The 16,987-nt window shown below is 37.8% G+C and overlaps 13 non-coding genes across 13 annotated transcripts; all 13 read right to left on the bottom strand.

Moving 5' to 3' along the window:
- Positions 1–25: 25 nt before the first annotated feature.
- On the bottom strand, positions 26–98 carry TRNAK-UUU (transfer RNA lysine (anticodon UUU)). The gene has a single exon. It is a non-coding gene; the product is annotated as a tRNA-Lys (tRNA).
- Positions 99–711: 613 nt separating this feature from the next.
- TRNAK-UUU (transfer RNA lysine (anticodon UUU)) lies at positions 712–784 on the bottom strand. The gene has a single exon. It is a non-coding gene; the product is annotated as a tRNA-Lys (tRNA).
- Positions 785–1,397: 613 nt separating this feature from the next.
- On the bottom strand, positions 1,398–1,470 carry TRNAK-UUU (transfer RNA lysine (anticodon UUU)). The gene has a single exon. It is a non-coding gene; the product is annotated as a tRNA-Lys (tRNA).
- A 613-nt stretch (positions 1,471–2,083) lies between these two features.
- Positions 2,084–2,156, bottom strand: TRNAK-UUU (transfer RNA lysine (anticodon UUU)). The gene has a single exon. It is a non-coding gene; the product is annotated as a tRNA-Lys (tRNA).
- Positions 2,157–3,455: 1,299 nt separating this feature from the next.
- On the bottom strand, positions 3,456–3,528 carry TRNAK-UUU (transfer RNA lysine (anticodon UUU)). The gene has a single exon. It is a non-coding gene; the product is annotated as a tRNA-Lys (tRNA).
- Positions 3,529–4,137: 609 nt separating this feature from the next.
- Positions 4,138–4,210, bottom strand: TRNAK-UUU (transfer RNA lysine (anticodon UUU)). Its single transcript has one exon. It is a non-coding gene; the product is annotated as a tRNA-Lys (tRNA).
- Positions 4,211–4,818: 608 nt separating this feature from the next.
- On the bottom strand, positions 4,819–4,891 carry TRNAK-UUU (transfer RNA lysine (anticodon UUU)). Its single transcript has one exon. It is a non-coding gene; the product is annotated as a tRNA-Lys (tRNA).
- A 1,299-nt stretch (positions 4,892–6,190) lies between these two features.
- On the bottom strand, positions 6,191–6,263 carry TRNAK-UUU (transfer RNA lysine (anticodon UUU)). Its single transcript has one exon. It is a non-coding gene; the product is annotated as a tRNA-Lys (tRNA).
- Positions 6,264–8,244: 1,981 nt separating this feature from the next.
- On the bottom strand, positions 8,245–8,317 carry TRNAK-UUU (transfer RNA lysine (anticodon UUU)). Its single transcript has one exon. It is a non-coding gene; the product is annotated as a tRNA-Lys (tRNA).
- A 604-nt stretch (positions 8,318–8,921) lies between these two features.
- On the bottom strand, positions 8,922–8,994 carry TRNAK-UUU (transfer RNA lysine (anticodon UUU)). The gene has a single exon. It is a non-coding gene; the product is annotated as a tRNA-Lys (tRNA).
- A 1,981-nt stretch (positions 8,995–10,975) lies between these two features.
- TRNAK-UUU (transfer RNA lysine (anticodon UUU)) lies at positions 10,976–11,048 on the bottom strand. The gene has a single exon. It is a non-coding gene; the product is annotated as a tRNA-Lys (tRNA).
- A 604-nt stretch (positions 11,049–11,652) lies between these two features.
- TRNAK-UUU (transfer RNA lysine (anticodon UUU)) lies at positions 11,653–11,725 on the bottom strand. Its single transcript has one exon. It is a non-coding gene; the product is annotated as a tRNA-Lys (tRNA).
- A 1,981-nt stretch (positions 11,726–13,706) lies between these two features.
- On the bottom strand, positions 13,707–13,779 carry TRNAK-UUU (transfer RNA lysine (anticodon UUU)). The gene has a single exon. It is a non-coding gene; the product is annotated as a tRNA-Lys (tRNA).
- Positions 13,780–16,987: the final 3,208 nt, after the last annotated feature.

Below are 16,987 nucleotides of genomic sequence, written 5' to 3'. Positions count from 1 at the left end.
AAGTGATAGGATGAAATTTAAAAGACGCCTGAACAGGGACTTGAACCCTGGACCCTCAGATTAAAAGTCTGATGCTCTACCGACTGAGCTACCCAGGCCCTCTCCAGAAAAAAGTTTGTACATTTTTTAAGATTCTCTTCCTATTCATCGACCTGTACCCTAAAATATGCTGCTTTCTTTATGTCACTGTGCAAACTCAAAATCAAAGTCAACACTGTCTGCCAGCACAATGAGGTGTCAGGTTACATCTCTTTTTTAACTCTATGCATAGGAAAATGGGAAAGAGCAGTGTTGAGCACTCAGCCCAGTGAAAAGCTATCAGACTTGTGCAGTTACAAGCAGGTGGAGCTGCAACATCAAGCAATTGATTTAGCTTTCTCCAAAGCTGAATTCACATACGTACAGCTCAGTACTGATGTTTATTGTCTTTCATAATGTTGATGCCACATGTGCTACAGAGAAAAGTAGAACTCACTTTGGTTCTGCTTGCTTTTTATGGGAAACATATGTTCCTGCTTAATATCACTGTACAATGCAAAAATCAAGCAAAGCATCGTGCATTCAGTTTGGACATAATCAAATGTATCTTTTCCTATCTAGAAGAAAAGCCACAATTTTTTTTTTTAATAACAAATGAGTGAACTAAGCATGTAACTTAACTTAAAGCACAAGCTGAAATTTAAACAAAGTGATAGGATGAAATTTGAAAGACGCCTGAACAGGGACTTGAACCCTGGACCCTCAGATTAAAAGTCTGATGCTCTACCGACTGAGCTACCCAGGCCCTCTCCAGAAAAAAGTTTGTACATTTTTTAAGATTCTCTTCCTATTCATCGACCTGTACCCTAAGATATGCTGCTTTCTTTATGTCACTGTGCAAACTCAAAATCAAAGTCAACACTGTCTGCCAGCACAATGAGGTGTCAGGTTACATCTCTTTTTTAACTCTATGCATAGGAAAATGGGAAAGAGCAGTGTTGAGCACTCAGCCCAGTGAAAAGCTATCAGACTTGTGCAGTTACAAGCAGGTGGAGCTGCAACATCAAGCAATTGATTTAGCTTTCTCCAAAGCTGAATTCACATACGTACAGCTCAGTACTGATGTTTATTGTCTTTCATAATGTTGATGCCACATGTGCTACAGAGAAAAGTAGAACTCACTTTGGTTCTGCTTGCTTTTTATGGGAAACATATGTTCCTGCTTAATATCACTGTACAATGCAAAAATCAAGCAAAGCATCGTGCATTCAGTTTGGACATAATCAAATGTATCTTTTCCTATCTAGAAGAAAAGCCACAATTTTTTTTTTTAATAACAAATGAGTGAACTAAGCATGTAACTTAACTTAAAGCACAAGCTGAAATTTAAACAAAGTGATAGGATGAAATTTGAAAGACGCCTGAACAGGGACTTGAACCCTGGACCCTCAGATTAAAAGTCTGATGCTCTACCGACTGAGCTACCCAGGCCCTCTCCAGAAAAAAGTTTGTACATTTTTTAAGATTCTCTTCCTATTCATCGACCTGTACCCTAAGATATGCTGCTTTCTTTATGTCACTGTGCAAACTCAAAATCAAAGTCAACACTGTCTGCCAGCACAATGAGGTGTCAGGTTACATCTCTTTTTTAACTCTATGCATAGGAAAATGGGAAAGAGCAGTGTTGAGCACTCAGCCCAGTGAAAAGCTATCAGACTTGTGCAGTTACAAGCAGGTGGAGCTGCAACATCAAGCAATTGATTTAGCTTTCTCCAAAGCTGAATTCACATACGTACAGCTCAGTACTGATGTTTATTGTCTTTCATAATGTTGATGCCACATGTGCTACAGAGAAAAGTAGAACTCACTTTGGTTCTGCTTGCTTTTTATGGGAAACATATGTTCCTGCTTAATATCACTGTACAATGCAAAAATCAAGCAAAGCATCGTGCATTCAGTTTGGACATAATCAAATGTATCTTTTCCTATCAAGAAGAAAAGCCACAATTTTTTTTTTTAATAACAAATGAGTGAACTAAGCATGTAACTTAACTTAAAGCACAAGCTGAAATTTAAACAAAGTGATAGGATGAAATTTGAAAGACGCCTGAACAGGGACTTGAACCCTGGACCCTCAGATTAAAAGTCTGATGCTCTACCGACTGAGCTACCCAGGCCCTCTCCAGAAAAAAGTTTGTACATTTTTTAAGATTCTCTTCCTATTCATCGACCTGTACCCTAAGATATGCTGCTTTCTTTATGTCACTGTGCAAACTCAAAATCAAAGTCAACACTGTCTGCCAGCACAATGAGGTGTCAGGTTACATCTCTTTTTTAACTCTATGCATAGGAAAATGGGAAAGAGCAGTGTTGAGCACTCAGCCCAGTGAAAAGCTATCAGACTTGTGCAGTTACAAGCAGGTGGAGCTGCAACATCAAGCAATTGATTTAGCTTTCTCCAAAGCTGAATTCACATACGTACAGCTCAGTACTGATGTTTATTGTCTTTCATAATGTTGATGCCACATGTGCTACAGAGAAAAGTAGAACTCACTTTGGTTCTGCTTGCTTTTTATGGGAAACATATGTTCCTGCTTAATATCACTGTACAATGCCAAAATCAAGCAAAGCATCGTGCATTCAGATTGGACATATTCAAATGTATCTTTTCCTATCTAGAAGAAAAGCAACATTTTTATTTTTTAATAACAAATGAGTGAACTAAGCATGTAACTTAACTTAAAGTACAAGCTGAAATTTAAACAAAGTGATAGGATGAAATTTAAAAAACGCCTGAACAGGGACTTGAACCCTGGACTCTCAGATTAAAAGTCTGATGCTCTACCGACTGAGATACCCAGGCCCTCTCCAGAAAAAAGTTTGTACATTTTTTAAGATTCTCTTCCTATTCATCGATCTGTACCCTAAGATATGCTGCTTTCTTTATGTCACTGTGCAAACTCAAAATCAAAGTCAACACTGTCTGCCAGCACAATGAGGTGTCAGGTTACATCTCTTTTTTAACTCTATGCATAGGAAAATGGGAAAGAGCAGTGTTGAGCACTCAGCCCAGTGAAAAGCTATCAGACTTGTGCAGTTACAAGCAGGTGGAGCTGCAACATCAAGCAATTGATTTAGCTTTCTCCAAAGCTGAATTCACATACGTACAGCTCAGTACTGATGTTTATTGTCTTTCATAATGTTGATGCCACATGTGCTACAGAGAAAAGTAGAACTCACTTTGGTTCTGCTTGCTTTTTATGGGAAACATATGTTCCTGCTTAATATCACTGTACAATGCCAAAATCAAGCAAAGCATCGTGCATTCAGTTTGGACATATTCAAATGTATCTTTTCCTATCTAGAAGAAAAGCAACATTTTTATTTTTTAATAACAAATGAGTGAACTAAGCATGTAACTTAACTTAAAGCACAAGCTGAAATTTAAACAAAGTGATAGGATGAAATTTAAAAGACGCCTGAACAGGGACTTGAACCCTGGACCCTCAGATTAAAAGTCTGATGCTCTACCGACTGAGCTACCCAGGCCCTCTCCAGAAAAAAGTTTGTACATTTTTTAAGATTCTCTTCCTATTCATCGATCTGTACCCTAAGATATGCTGCTTTCTTTATGTCACTGTGCAAACTCAAAATCAAAGTCAACACTGCCAGCACAATGAGGTGTCAGGTTACATCTCTTTTTTAACTCTATGCATAGGAAAATGGGAAAGAGCAGTGTTGAGCACTCAGCCCAGTGAAAAGCTATCAGACTTGTGCAGTTACAAGCAGGTGGAGCTGCAACATCAAGCAATTGATTTAGCTTTCTCCAAAGCTGAATTCACATACGTACAGCTCAGTACTGATGTTTATTGTCTTTCATAATGTTGATGCCACATGTGCTACAGAGAAAAGTAGAACTCACTTTGGTTCTGCTTGCTTTTTATGGGAAACATATGTTCCTGCTTAATATCACTGTACAATGCCAAAATCAAGCAAAGCATCGTGCATTCAGTTTGGACATATTCAAATGTATCTTTTCCTATCTAGAAGAAAAGCAACATTTTTATTTTTTAATAACAAATGAGTGAACTAAGCATGTAACTTAACTTAAAGCACAAGCTGAAATTTAAACAAAGTGATAGGATGAAATTTAAAAGACGCCTGAACAGGGACTTGAACCCTGGACCCTCAGATTAAAAGTCTGATGCTCTACCGACTGAGCTACCCAGGCCCTCTCCAGAAAAAAGTTTGTACATTTTTTAAGATTCTCTTCCTATTCATCGATCTGTACCCTAAGATATGCTGCTTTCTTTATGTCACTGTGCAAACTCAAAATCAAAGTCAACACTGCCAGCACAATGAGGTGTCAGGTTACATCTCTTTTTTAACTCTATGCATAGGAAAATGGGAAAGAGCAGTGTTGAGCACTCAGCCCAGTGAAAAGCTATCAGACTTGTGCAGTTACAAGCAGGTGGAGCTGCAACATCAAGCAATTGATTTAGCTTTCTCCAAAGCTGAATTCACATACGTACAGCTCAGTACTGATGTTTATTGTCTTTCATAATGTTGATGCCACATGTGCTACAGAGAAAAGTAGAACTCACTTTGGTTCTGCTTGCTTTTTATGGGAAACATATGTTCCTGCTTAATATCACTGTACAATGCAAAAATCAAGCAAAGCATCGTGCATTCAGTTTGGACATAATCAAATGTATCTTTTCCTATCTAGAAGAAAAGCCACAATTTTTTTTTTAATAACAAATGAGTGAACTAAGCATGTAACTTAACTTAAAGCACAAGCTGAAATTTAAACAAAGTGATAGGATGAAATTTGAAAGACGCCTGAACAGGGACTTGAACCCTGGACCCTCAGATTAAAAGTCTGATGCTCTACCGACTGAGCTACCCAGGCCCTCTCCAGAAAAAAGTTTGTACATTTTTTAAGATTCTCTTCCTATTCATCGACCTGTACCCTAAGATATGCTGCTTTCTTTATGTCACTGTGCAAACTCAAAATCAAAGTCAACACTGTCTGCCAGCACAATGAGGTGTCAGGTTACATCTCTTTTTTAACTCTATGCATAGGAAAATGGGAAAGAGCAGTGTTGAGCACTCAGCCCAGTGAAAAGCTATCAGACTTGTGCAGTTACAAGCAGGTGGAGCTGCAACATCAAGCAATTGATTTAGCTTTCTCCAAAGCTGAATTCACATACGTACAGCTCAGTACTGATGTTTATTGTCTTTCATAATGTTGATGCCACATGTGCTACAGAGAAAAGTAGAACTCACTTTGGTTCTGCTTGCTTTTTATGGGAAACATATGTTCCTGCTTAATATCACTGTACAATGCCAAAATCAAGCAAAGCATCGTGCATTCAGTTTGGACATATTCAAATGTATCTTTTCCTATCTAGAAGAAAAGCAACATTTTTATTTTTTAATAACAAATGAGTGAACTAAGCATGTAACTTAACTTAAAGTACAAGCTGAAATTTAAACAAAGTGATAGGATGAAATTTAAAAAACGCCAGAACAGGGACTTGAACCCTGGACTCTCAGATTAAAAGTCTGATGCTCTACCGACTGAGATACTCAGGCCCTCTCCAGAAAAAAGTTTGTATATTTTTTAAGATTCTCTTCCTATTCATAGACCTGTACCCTAAGATATGCTGCTTTCTTTATGTCACTGTGCAAACTCAAAATCAAAGTCAACACTGTCTGCCAGCACAATGAGGTGTCAGGTTACATCTCTTTTTTAACTCTATGCATAGGAAAATGGGAAAGAGCAGTGTTGAGCACTCAGCCCAGTGAAAAGCTATCAGACTTGTGCAGTTACAAGCAGGTGGAGCTGCAACATCAAGCAATTGATTTAGCTTTCTCCAAAGCTGAATTCACATACGTACAGCTCAGTACTGATGTTTATTGTCTTTCATAATGTTGATGCCACATGTGCTACAGAGAAAAGTAGAACTCACTTTGGTTCTGCTTGCTTTTTATGGGAAACATATGTTCCTGCTTAATATCACTGTACAATGCAAAAATCAAGCAAAGCATCGTGCATTCAGTTTGGACATAATCAAATGTATCTTTTCCTATCTAGAAGAAAAGCCACAATTTTTTTTTTTAATAACAAATGAGTGAACTAAGCATGTAACTTAACTTAAAGCACAAGCTGAAATTTAAACAAAGTGATAGGATGAAATTTGAAAGACGCCTGAACAGGGACTTGAACCCTGGACCCTCAGATTAAAAGTCTGATGCTCTACCGACTGAGCTACCCAGGCCCTCTCCAGAAAAAAGTTTGTACATTTTTTAAGATTCTCTTCCTATTCATCGACCTGTACCCTAAGATATGCTGCTTTCTTTATGTCACTGTGCAAACTCAAAATCAAAGTCAACACTGTCTGCCAGCACAATGAGGTGTCAGGTTACATCTCTTTTTTAACTCTATGCATAGGAAAATGGGAAAGAGCAGTGTTGAGCACTCAGCCCAGTGAAAAGCTATCAGACTTGTGCAGTTACAAGCAGGTGGAGCTGCAACATCAAGCAATTGATTTAGCTTTCTCCAAAGCTGAATTCACATACGTACAGCTCAGTACTGATGTTTATTGTCTTTCATAATGTTGATGCCACATGTGCTACAGAGAAAAGTAGAACTCACTTTGGTTCTGCTTGCTTTTTATGGGAAACATATGTTCCTGCTTAATATCACTGTACAATGCCAAAATCAAGCAAAGCATCGTGCATTCAGATTGGACATATTCAAATGTATCTTTTCCTATCTAGAAGAAAAGCAACATTTTTATTTTTTAATAACAAATGAGTGAACTAAGCATGTAACTTAACTTAAAGTACAAGCTGAAATTTAAACAAAGTGATAGGATGAAATTTAAAAAACGCCTGAACAGGGACTTGAACCCTGGACTCTCAGATTAAAAGTCTGATGCTCTACCGACTGAGATACCCAGGCCCTCTCCAGAAAAAAGTTTGTACATTTTTTAAGATTCTCTTCCTATTCATCGATCTGTACCCTAAGATATGCTGCTTTCTTTATGTCACTGTGCAAACTCAAAATCAAAGTCAACACTGTCTGCCAGCACAATGAGGTGTCAGGTTACATCTCTTTTTTAACTCTATGCATAGGAAAATGGGAAAGAGCAGTGTTGAGCACTCAGCCCAGTGAAAAGCTATCAGACTTGTGCAGTTACAAGCAGGTGGAGCTGCAACATCAAGCAATTGATTTAGCTTTCTCCAAAGCTGAATTCACATACGTACAGCTCAGTACTGATGTTTATTGTCTTTCATAATGTTGATGCCACATGTGCTACAGAGAAAAGTAGAACTCACTTTGGTTCTGCTTGCTTTTTATGGGAAACATATGTTCCTGCTTAATATCACTGTACAATGCCAAAATCAAGCAAAGCATCGTGCATTCAGTTTGGACATATTCAAATGTATCTTTTCCTATCTAGAAGAAAAGCAATATTTTTATTTTTTAATAACAAATGAGTGAACTAAGCATGTAACTTAACTTAAAGTACAAGCTGAAATTTAAACAAAGTGATAGGATGAAATTTAAAAAACGCCTGAACAGGGACTTGAACCCTGGACTCTCAGATTAAAAGTCTGATGCTCTACCGACTGAGATACCCAGGCCCTCTCCAGAAAAAAGTTTGTACATTTTTTAAGATTCTCTTCCTATTCATCGATCTGTACCCTAAGATATGCTGCTTTCTTTATGTCACTGTGCAAACTCAAAATCAAAGTCAACACTGCCAGCACAATGAGGTGTCAGGTTACATCTCTTTTTTAACTCTATGCATAGGAAAATGGGAAAGAGCAGTGTTGAGCACTCAGCCCAGTGAAAAGCTATCAGACTTGTGCAGTTACAAGCAGGTGGAGCTGCAACATCAAGCAATTGATTTAGCTTTCTCCAAAGCTGAATTCACATACGTACAGCTCAGTACTGATGTTTATTGTCTTTCATAATGTTGATGCCACATGTGCTACAGAGAAAAGTAGAACTCACTTTGGTTCTGCTTGCTTTTTATGGGAAACATATGTTCCTGCTTAATATCACTGTACAATGCCAAAATCAAGCAAAGCATCGTGCATTCAGTTTGGACATATTCAAATGTATCTTTTCCTATCTAGAAGAAAAGCAACATTTTTATTTTTTAATAACAAATGAGTGAACTAAGCATGTAACTTAACTTAAAGCACAAGCTGAAATTTAAACAAAGTGATAGGATGAAATTTAAAAGACGCCTGAACAGGGACTTGAACCCTGGACCCTCAGATTAAAAGTCTGATGCTCTACCGACTGAGCTACCCAGGCCCTCTCCAGAAAAAAGTTTGTACATTTTTTTTCCTATTCATCGACCTGTACCCTAAGATATGCTGCTTTCTTTATGTCACTGTGCAAACTCAAAATCAAAGTCAACACTGTCTGCCAGCACAATGAGGTGTCAGGTTACATCTCTTTTTTAACTCTATGCATAGGAAAATGGGAAAGAGCAGTGTTGAGCACTCAGCCCAGTGAAAAGCTATCAGACTTGTGCAGTTACAAGCAGGTGGAGCTGCAACATCAAGCAATTGATTTAGCTTTCTCCAAAGCTGAATTCACATACGTACAGCTCAGTACTGATGTTTATTGTCTTTCATAATGTTGATGCCACATGTGCTACAGAGAAAAGTAGAACTCACTTTGGTTCTGCTTGCTTTTTATGGGAAACATATGTTCCTGCTTAATATCACTGTACAATGCAAAAATCAAGCAAAGCATCGTGCATTCAGTTTGGACATAATCAAATGTATCTTTTCCTATCTAGAAGAAAAGCCACAATTTTTTTTTTTAATAACAAATGAGTGAACTAAGCATGTAACTTAACTTAAAGCACAAGCTGAAATTTAAACAAAGTGATAGGATGAAATTTGAAAGACGCCTGAACAGGGACTTGAACCCTGGACCCTCAGATTAAAAGTCTGATGCTCTACCGACTGAGCTACCCAGGCCCTCTCCAGAAAAAAGTTTGTACATTTTTTAAGATTCTCTTCCTATTCATCGACCTGTACCCTAAGATATGCTGCTTTCTTTATGTCACTGTGCAAACTCAAAATCAAAGTCAACACTGTCTGCCAGCACAATGAGGTGTCAGGTTACATCTCTTTTTTAACTCTATGCATAGGAAAATGGGAAAGAGCAGTGTTGAGCACTCAGCCCAGTGAAAAGCTATCAGACTTGTGCAGTTACAAGCAGGTGGAGCTGCAACATCAAGCAATTGATTTAGCTTTCTCCAAAGCTGAATTCACATACGTACAGCTCAGTACTGATGTTTATTGTCTTTCATAATGTTGATGCCACATGTGCTACAGAGAAAAGTAGAACTCACTTTGGTTCTGCTTGCTTTTTATGGGAAACATATGTTCCTGCTTAATATCACTGTACAATGCCAAAATCAAGCAAAGCATCGTGCATTCAGATTGGACATATTCAAATGTATCTTTTCCTATCTAGAAGAAAAGCAACATTTTTATTTTTTAATAACAAATGAGTGAACTAAGCATGTAACTTAACTTAAAGTACAAGCTGAAATTTAAACAAAGTGATAGGATGAAATTTAAAAAACGCCTGAACAGGGACTTGAACCCTGGACTCTCAGATTAAAAGTCTGATGCTCTACCGACTGAGATACCCAGGCCCTCTCCAGAAAAAAGTTTGTACATTTTTTAAGATTCTCTTCCTATTCATCGATCTGTACCCTAAGATATGCTGCTTTCTTTATGTCACTGTGCAAACTCAAAATCAAAGTCAACACTGTCTGCCAGCACAATGAGGTGTCAGGTTACATCTCTTTTTTAACTCTATGCATAGGAAAATGGGAAAGAGCAGTGTTGAGCACTCAGCCCAGTGAAAAGCCATCAGACTTGTGCAGTTACAAGCAGGTGGAGCTGCAACATCAAGCAATTGATTTAGCTTTCTCCAAAGCTGAATTCACATACGTACAGCTCAGTACTGATGTTTATTGTCTTTCATAATGTTGATGCCACATGTGCTACAGAGAAAAGTAGAACTCACTTTGGTTCTGCTTGCTTTTTATGGGAAACATATGTTCCTGCTTAATATCACTGTACAATGCCAAAATCAAGCAAAGCATCGTGCATTCAGTTTGGACATATTCAAATGTATCTTTTCCTATCTAGAAGAAAAGCAATATTTTTATTTTTTAATAACAAATGAGTGAACTAAGCATGTAACTTAACTTAAAGTACAAGCTGAAATTTAAACAAAGTGATAGGATGAAATTTAAAAAACGCCTGAACAGGGACTTGAACCCTGGACTCTCAGATTAAAAGTCTGATGCTCTACCGACTGAGATACCCAGGCCCTCTCCAGAAAAAAGTTTGTACATTTTTTAAGATTCTCTTCCTATTCATCGATCTGTACCCTAAGATATGCTGCTTTCTTTATGTCACTGTGCAAACTCAAAATCAAAGTCAACACTGCCAGCACAATGAGGTGTCAGGTTACATCTCTTTTTTAACTCTATGCATAGGAAAATGGGAAAGAGCAGTGTTGAGCACTCAGCCCAGTGAAAAGCTATCAGACTTGTGCAGTTACAAGCAGGTGGAGCTGCAACATCAAGCAATTGATTTAGCTTTCTCCAAAGCTGAATTCACATACGTACAGCTCAGTACTGATGTTTATTGTCTTTCATAATGTTGATGCCACATGTGCTACAGAGAAAAGTAGAACTCACTTTGGTTCTGCTTGCTTTTTATGGGAAACATATGTTCCTGCTTAATATCACTGTACAATGCCAAAATCAAGCAAAGCATCGTGCATTCAGTTTGGACATATTCAAATGTATCTTTTCCTATCTAGAAGAAAAGCAACATTTTTATTTTTTAATAACAAATGAGTGAACTAAGCATGTAACTTAACTTAAAGCACAAGCTGAAATTTAAACAAAGTGATAGGATGAAATTTAAAAGACGCCTGAACAGGGACTTGAACCCTGGACCCTCAGATTAAAAGTCTGATGCTCTACCGACTGAGCTACCCAGGCCCTCTCCAGAAAAAAGTTTGTACATTTTTTTTCCTATTCATCGACCTGTACCCTAAGATATGCTGCTTTCTTTATGTCACTGTGCAAACTCAAAATCAAAGTCAACACTGTCTGCCAGCACAATGAGGTGTCAGGTTACATCTCTTTTTTAACTCTATGCATAGGAAAATGGGAAAGAGCAGTGTTGAGCACTCAGCCCAGTGAAAAGCTATCAGACTTGTGCAGTTACAAGCAGGTGGAGCTGCAACATCAAGCAATTGATTTAGCTTTCTCCAAAGCTGAATTCACATACGTACAGCTCAGTACTGATGTTTATTGTCTTTCATAATGTTGATGCCACATGTGCTACAGAGAAAAGTAGAACTCACTTTGGTTCTGCTTGCTTTTTATGGGAAACATATGTTCCTGCTTAATATCACTGTACAATGCAAAAATCAAGCAAAGCATCGTGCATTCAGTTTGGACATAATCAAATGTATCTTTTCCTATCTAGAAGAAAAGCCACAATTTTTTTTTTTAATAACAAATGAGTGAACTAAGCATGTAACTTAACTTAAAGCACAAGCTGAAATTTAAACAAAGTGATAGGATGAAATTTGAAAGACGCCTGAACAGGGACTTGAACCCTGGACCCTCAGATTAAAAGTCTGATGCTCTACCGACTGAGCTACCCAGGCCCTCTCCAGAAAAAAGTTTGTACATTTTTTAAGATTCTCTTCCTATTCATCGACCTGTACCCTAAGATATGCTGCTTTCTTTATGTCACTGTGCAAACTCAAAATCAAAGTCAACACTGTCTGCCAGCACAATGAGGTGTCAGGTTACATCTCTTTTTTAACTCTATGCATAGGAAAATGGGAAAGAGCAGTGTTGAGCACTCAGCCCAGTGAAAAGCTATCAGACTTGTGCAGTTACAAGCAGGTGGAGCTGCAACATCAAGCAATTGATTTAGCTTTCTCCAAAGCTGAATTCACATACGTACAGCTCAGTACTGATGTTTATTGTCTTTCATAATGTTGATGCCACATGTGCTACAGAGAAAAGTAGAACTCACTTTGGTTCTGCTTGCTTTTTATGGGAAACATATGTTCCTGCTTAATATCACTGTACAATGCCAAAATCAAGCAAAGCATCGTGCATTCAGATTGGACATATTCAAATGTATCTTTTCCTATCTAGAAGAAAAGCAACATTTTTATTTTTTAATAACAAATGAGTGAACTAAGCATGTAACTTAACTTAAAGTACAAGCTGAAATTTAAACAAAGTGATAGGATGAAATTTAAAAAACGCCTGAACAGGGACTTGAACCCTGGACTCTCAGATTAAAAGTCTGATGCTCTACCGACTGAGATACCCAGGCCCTCTCCAGAAAAAAGTTTGTACATTTTTTAAGATTCTCTTCCTATTCATCGATCTGTACCCTAAGATATGCTGCTTTCTTTATGTCACTGTGCAAACTCAAAATCAAAGTCAACACTGTCTGCCAGCACAATGAGGTGTCAGGTTACATCTCTTTTTTAACTCTATGCATAGGAAAATGGGAAAGAGCAGTGTTGAGCACTCAGCCCAGTGAAAAGCTATCAGACTTGTGCAGTTACAAGCAGGTGGAGCTGCAACATCAAGCAATTGATTTAGCTTTCTCCAAAGCTGAATTCACATACGTACAGCTCAGTACTGATGTTTATTGTCTTTCATAATGTTGATGCCACATGTGCTACAGAGAAAAGTAGAACTCACTTTGGTTCTGCTTGCTTTTTATGGGAAACATATGTTCCTGCTTAATATCACTGTACAATGCCAAAATCAAGCAAAGCATCGTGCATTCAGTTTGGACATATTCAAATGTATCTTTTCCTATCTAGAAGAAAAGCAATATTTTTATTTTTTAATAACAAATGAGTGAACTAAGCATGTAACTTAACTTAAAGTACAAGCTGAAATTTAAACAAAGTGATAGGATGAAATTTAAAAAACGCCTGAACAGGGACTTGAACCCTGGACTCTCAGATTAAAAGTCTGATGCTCTACCGACTGAGATACCCAGGCCCTCTCCAGAAAAAAGTTTGTACATTTTTTAAGATTCTCTTCCTATTCATCGATCTGTACCCTAAGATATGCTGCTTTCTTTATGTCACTGTGCAAACTCAAAATCAAAGTCAACACTGCCAGCACAATGAGGTGTCAGGTTACATCTCTTTTTTAACTCTATGCATAGGAAAATGGGAAAGAGCAGTGTTGAGCACTCAGCCCAGTGAAAAGCTATCAGACTTGTGCAGTTACAAGCAGGTGGAGCTGCAACATCAAGCAATTGATTTAGCTTTCTCCAAAGCTGAATTCACATACGTACAGCTCAGTACTGATGTTTATTGTCTTTCATAATGTTGATGCCACATGTGCTACAGAGAAAAGTAGAACTCACTTTGGTTCTGCTTGCTTTTTATGGGAAACATATGTTCCTGCTTAATATCACTGTACAATGCCAAAATCAAGCAAAGCATCGTGCATTCAGTTTGGACATATTCAAATGTATCTTTTCCTATCTAGAAGAAAAGCAACATTTTTATTTTTTAATAACAAATGAGTGAACTAAGCATGTAACTTAACTTAAAGCACAAGCTGAAATTTAAACAAAGTGATAGGATGAAATTTAAAAGACGCCTGAACAGGGACTTGAACCCTGGACCCTCAGATTAAAAGTCTGATGCTCTACCGACTGAGCTACCCAGGCCCTCTCCAGAAAAAAGTTTGTACATTTTTTAAGATTCTCTTCCTATTCATCGATCTGTACCCTAAGATATGCTGCTTTCTTTATGTCACTGTGCAAACTCAAAATCAAAGTCAACACTGCCAGCACAATGAGGTGTCAGGTTACATCTCTTTTTTAACTCTATGCATAGGAAAATGGGAAAGAGCAGTGTTGAGCACTCAGCCCAGTGAAAAGCTATCAGACTTGTGCAGTTACAAGCAGGTGGAGCTGCAACATCAAGCAATCGATTTAGCTTTCTCCAAAGCTGAATTCACATACGTACAGCTCAGTACTGATGTTTATTGTCTTTCATAATGTTGATGCCACATGTGCTACAGAGAAAAGTAGAACTCACTGTGGTTCTGCTTGCTTTTTATGGGAAACATATGTTCCTGCTTAATATCACTGTACAATGCCAAAATCAAGCAAAGCATCGTGCATTCAGTTTGGACATATTCAAATGTATCTTTTCCTATCTAGAAGAAAAGCAACATTTTTATTTTTTAATAACAAATGAGTGAACTAAGCATGTAACTTAACTTAAAGCACAAGCTGAAATTTAAACAAAGTGATAGGATGAAATTTAAAAGACGCCTGAACAGGGACTTGAACCCTGGACCCTCAGATTAAAAGTCTGATGCTCTACTGACTGAGCTACCCAGGCCCTCTCCAGAAAAAAGTTTGTACATTTTTTAAGATTCTCTTCCTATTCATCGATCTGTACCCTAAGATATGCTGCTTTCTTTATGTCACTGTGCAAACTCAAAATCAAAGTCAACACTGCCAGCACAATGAGGTGTCAGGTTACATCTCTTTTTTAACTCTATGCATAGGAAAATGGGAAAGAGCAGTGTTGAGCACTCAGCCCAGTGAAAAGCTATCAGACTTGTGCAGTTACAAGCAGGTGGAGCTGCAACATCAAGCAATCGATTTAGCTTTCTCCAAAGCTGAATTCACATACGTACAGCTCAGTACTGATGTTTATTGTCTTTCATAATGTTGATGCCACATGTGCTACAGAGAAAAGTAGAACTCACTGTGGTTCTGCTTGCTTTTTATGGGAAACATATGTTCCTGCTTAATATCACTGTACAATGCCAAAATCAAGCAAAGCATCGTGCATTCAGATTGGACATATTCAAATGTATCTTTTCCTATCTAGAAGAAAAGCAACATTTTTATTTTTTAATAACAAATGAGTGAACTAAGCATGTAACTTAACTTAAAGTACAAGCTGAAATTTAAACAAAGTGATAGGATGAAATTTAAAAAACGCCTGAACAGGGACTTGAACCCTGGACTCTCAGATTAAAAGTCTGATGCTCTACCGACTGAGATACCCAGGCCCTCTCCAGAAAAAAGTTTGTACATTTTTTAAGATTCTCTTCCTATTCATCGATCTGTACCCTAAGATATGCTGCTTTCTTTATGTCACTGTGCAAACTCAAAATCAAAGTCAACACTGCCAGCACAATGAGGTGTCAGGTTACATCTCTTTTTTAACTCTATGCATAGGAAAATGGGAAAGAGCAGTGTTGAGCACTCAGCCCAGTGAAAAGCTATCAGACTTGTGCAGTTACAAGCAGGTGGAGCAGCAACATCAAGCAATCGATTTAGCTTTCTCCAAAGCTGAATTCACATACGTACAGCTCAGTACTGATGTTTATTGTCTTTCATAATGTTGATGCCACATGTGCTACAGAGAAAAGTAGAACTCACTGTGGTTCTGCTTGCTTTTTATGGGAAACATATGTTCCTGCTTAATATCACTGTACAATGCCAAAATCAAGCAAAGCATCGTGCATTCAGATTGGACATATTCAAATGTATCTTTTCCTATCTAGAAGAAAAGCAACATTTTTATTTTTTAATAACAAATGAGTGAACTAAGCATGTAACTTAACTTAAAGTACAAGCTGAAATTTAAACAAAGTGATAGGATGAAATTTAAAAAACGCCTGAACAGGGACTTGAACCCTGGACTCTCAGATTAAAAGTCTGATGCTCTACCGACTGAGATACCCAGGCCCTCTCCAGAAAAAAGTTTGTACATTTTTTAAGATTCTCTTCCTATTCATCGATCTGTACCCTAAGATATGCTGCTTTCTTTATGTCACTGTGCAAACTCAAAATCAAAGTCAACACTGTCTGCCAGCACAATGAGGTGTCAGGTTACATCTCTTTTTTAACTCTATGCATAGGAAAATGGGAAAGAGCAGTGTTGAGCACTCAGCCCAGTGAAAAGCTATCAGACTTGTGCAGTTACAAGCAGGTGGAGCTGCAACATCAAGCAATTGATTTAGCTTTCTCCAAAGCTGAATTCACATACGTACAGCTCAGTACTGATGTTTATTGTCTTTCATAATGTTGATGCCACATGTGCTACAGAGAAAAGTAGAACTCACTTTGGTTCTGCTTGCTTTTTATGGGAAACATATGTTCCTGCTTAATATCACTGTACAATGCCAAAATCAAGCAAAGCATCGTGCATTCAGTTTGGACATATTCAAATGTATCTTTTCCTATCTAGAAGAAAAGCAATATTTTTATTTTTTAATAACAAATGAGTGAACTAAGCATGTAACTTAACTTAAAGTACAAGCTGAAATTTAAACAAAGTGATAGGATGAAATTTAAAAAACGCCTGAACAGGGACTTGAACCCTGGACTCTCAGATTAAAAGTCTGATGCTCTACCGACTGAGATACCCAGGCCCTCTCCAGAAAAAAGTTTGTACATTTTTTAAGATTCTCTTCCTATTCATCGATCTGTACCCTAAGATATGCTGCTTTCTTTATGTCACTGTGCAAACTCAAAATCAAAGTCAACACTGCCAGCACAATGAGGTGTCAGGTTACATCTCTTTTTTAACTCTATGCATAGGAAAATGGGAAAGAGCAGTGTTGAGCACTCAGCCCAGTGAAAAGCTATCAGACTTGTGCAGTTACAAGCAGGTGGAGCTGCAACATCAAGCAATTGATTTAGCTTTCTCCAAAGCTGAATTCACATACGTACAGCTCAGTACTGATGTTTATTGTCTTTCATAATGTTGATGCCACATGTGCTACAGAGAAAAGTAGAACTCACTTTGGTTCTGCTTGCTTTTTATGGGAAACATATGTTCCTGCTTAATATCACTGTACAATGCCAAAATCAAGCAAAGCATCGTGCATTCAGTTTGGACATATTC

Source organism: Ranitomeya variabilis, chromosome 1, assembly GCF_051348905.1.
Source record: "Ranitomeya variabilis isolate aRanVar5 chromosome 1, aRanVar5.hap1, whole genome shotgun sequence".
NCBI classification, from domain to species: domain Eukaryota; kingdom Metazoa; phylum Chordata; class Amphibia; order Anura; family Dendrobatidae; genus Ranitomeya; species Ranitomeya variabilis.
The sequence above is the reverse complement of the archived record's forward strand: the minus strand, read 5'-3'. Positions and strand labels throughout refer to the sequence as shown.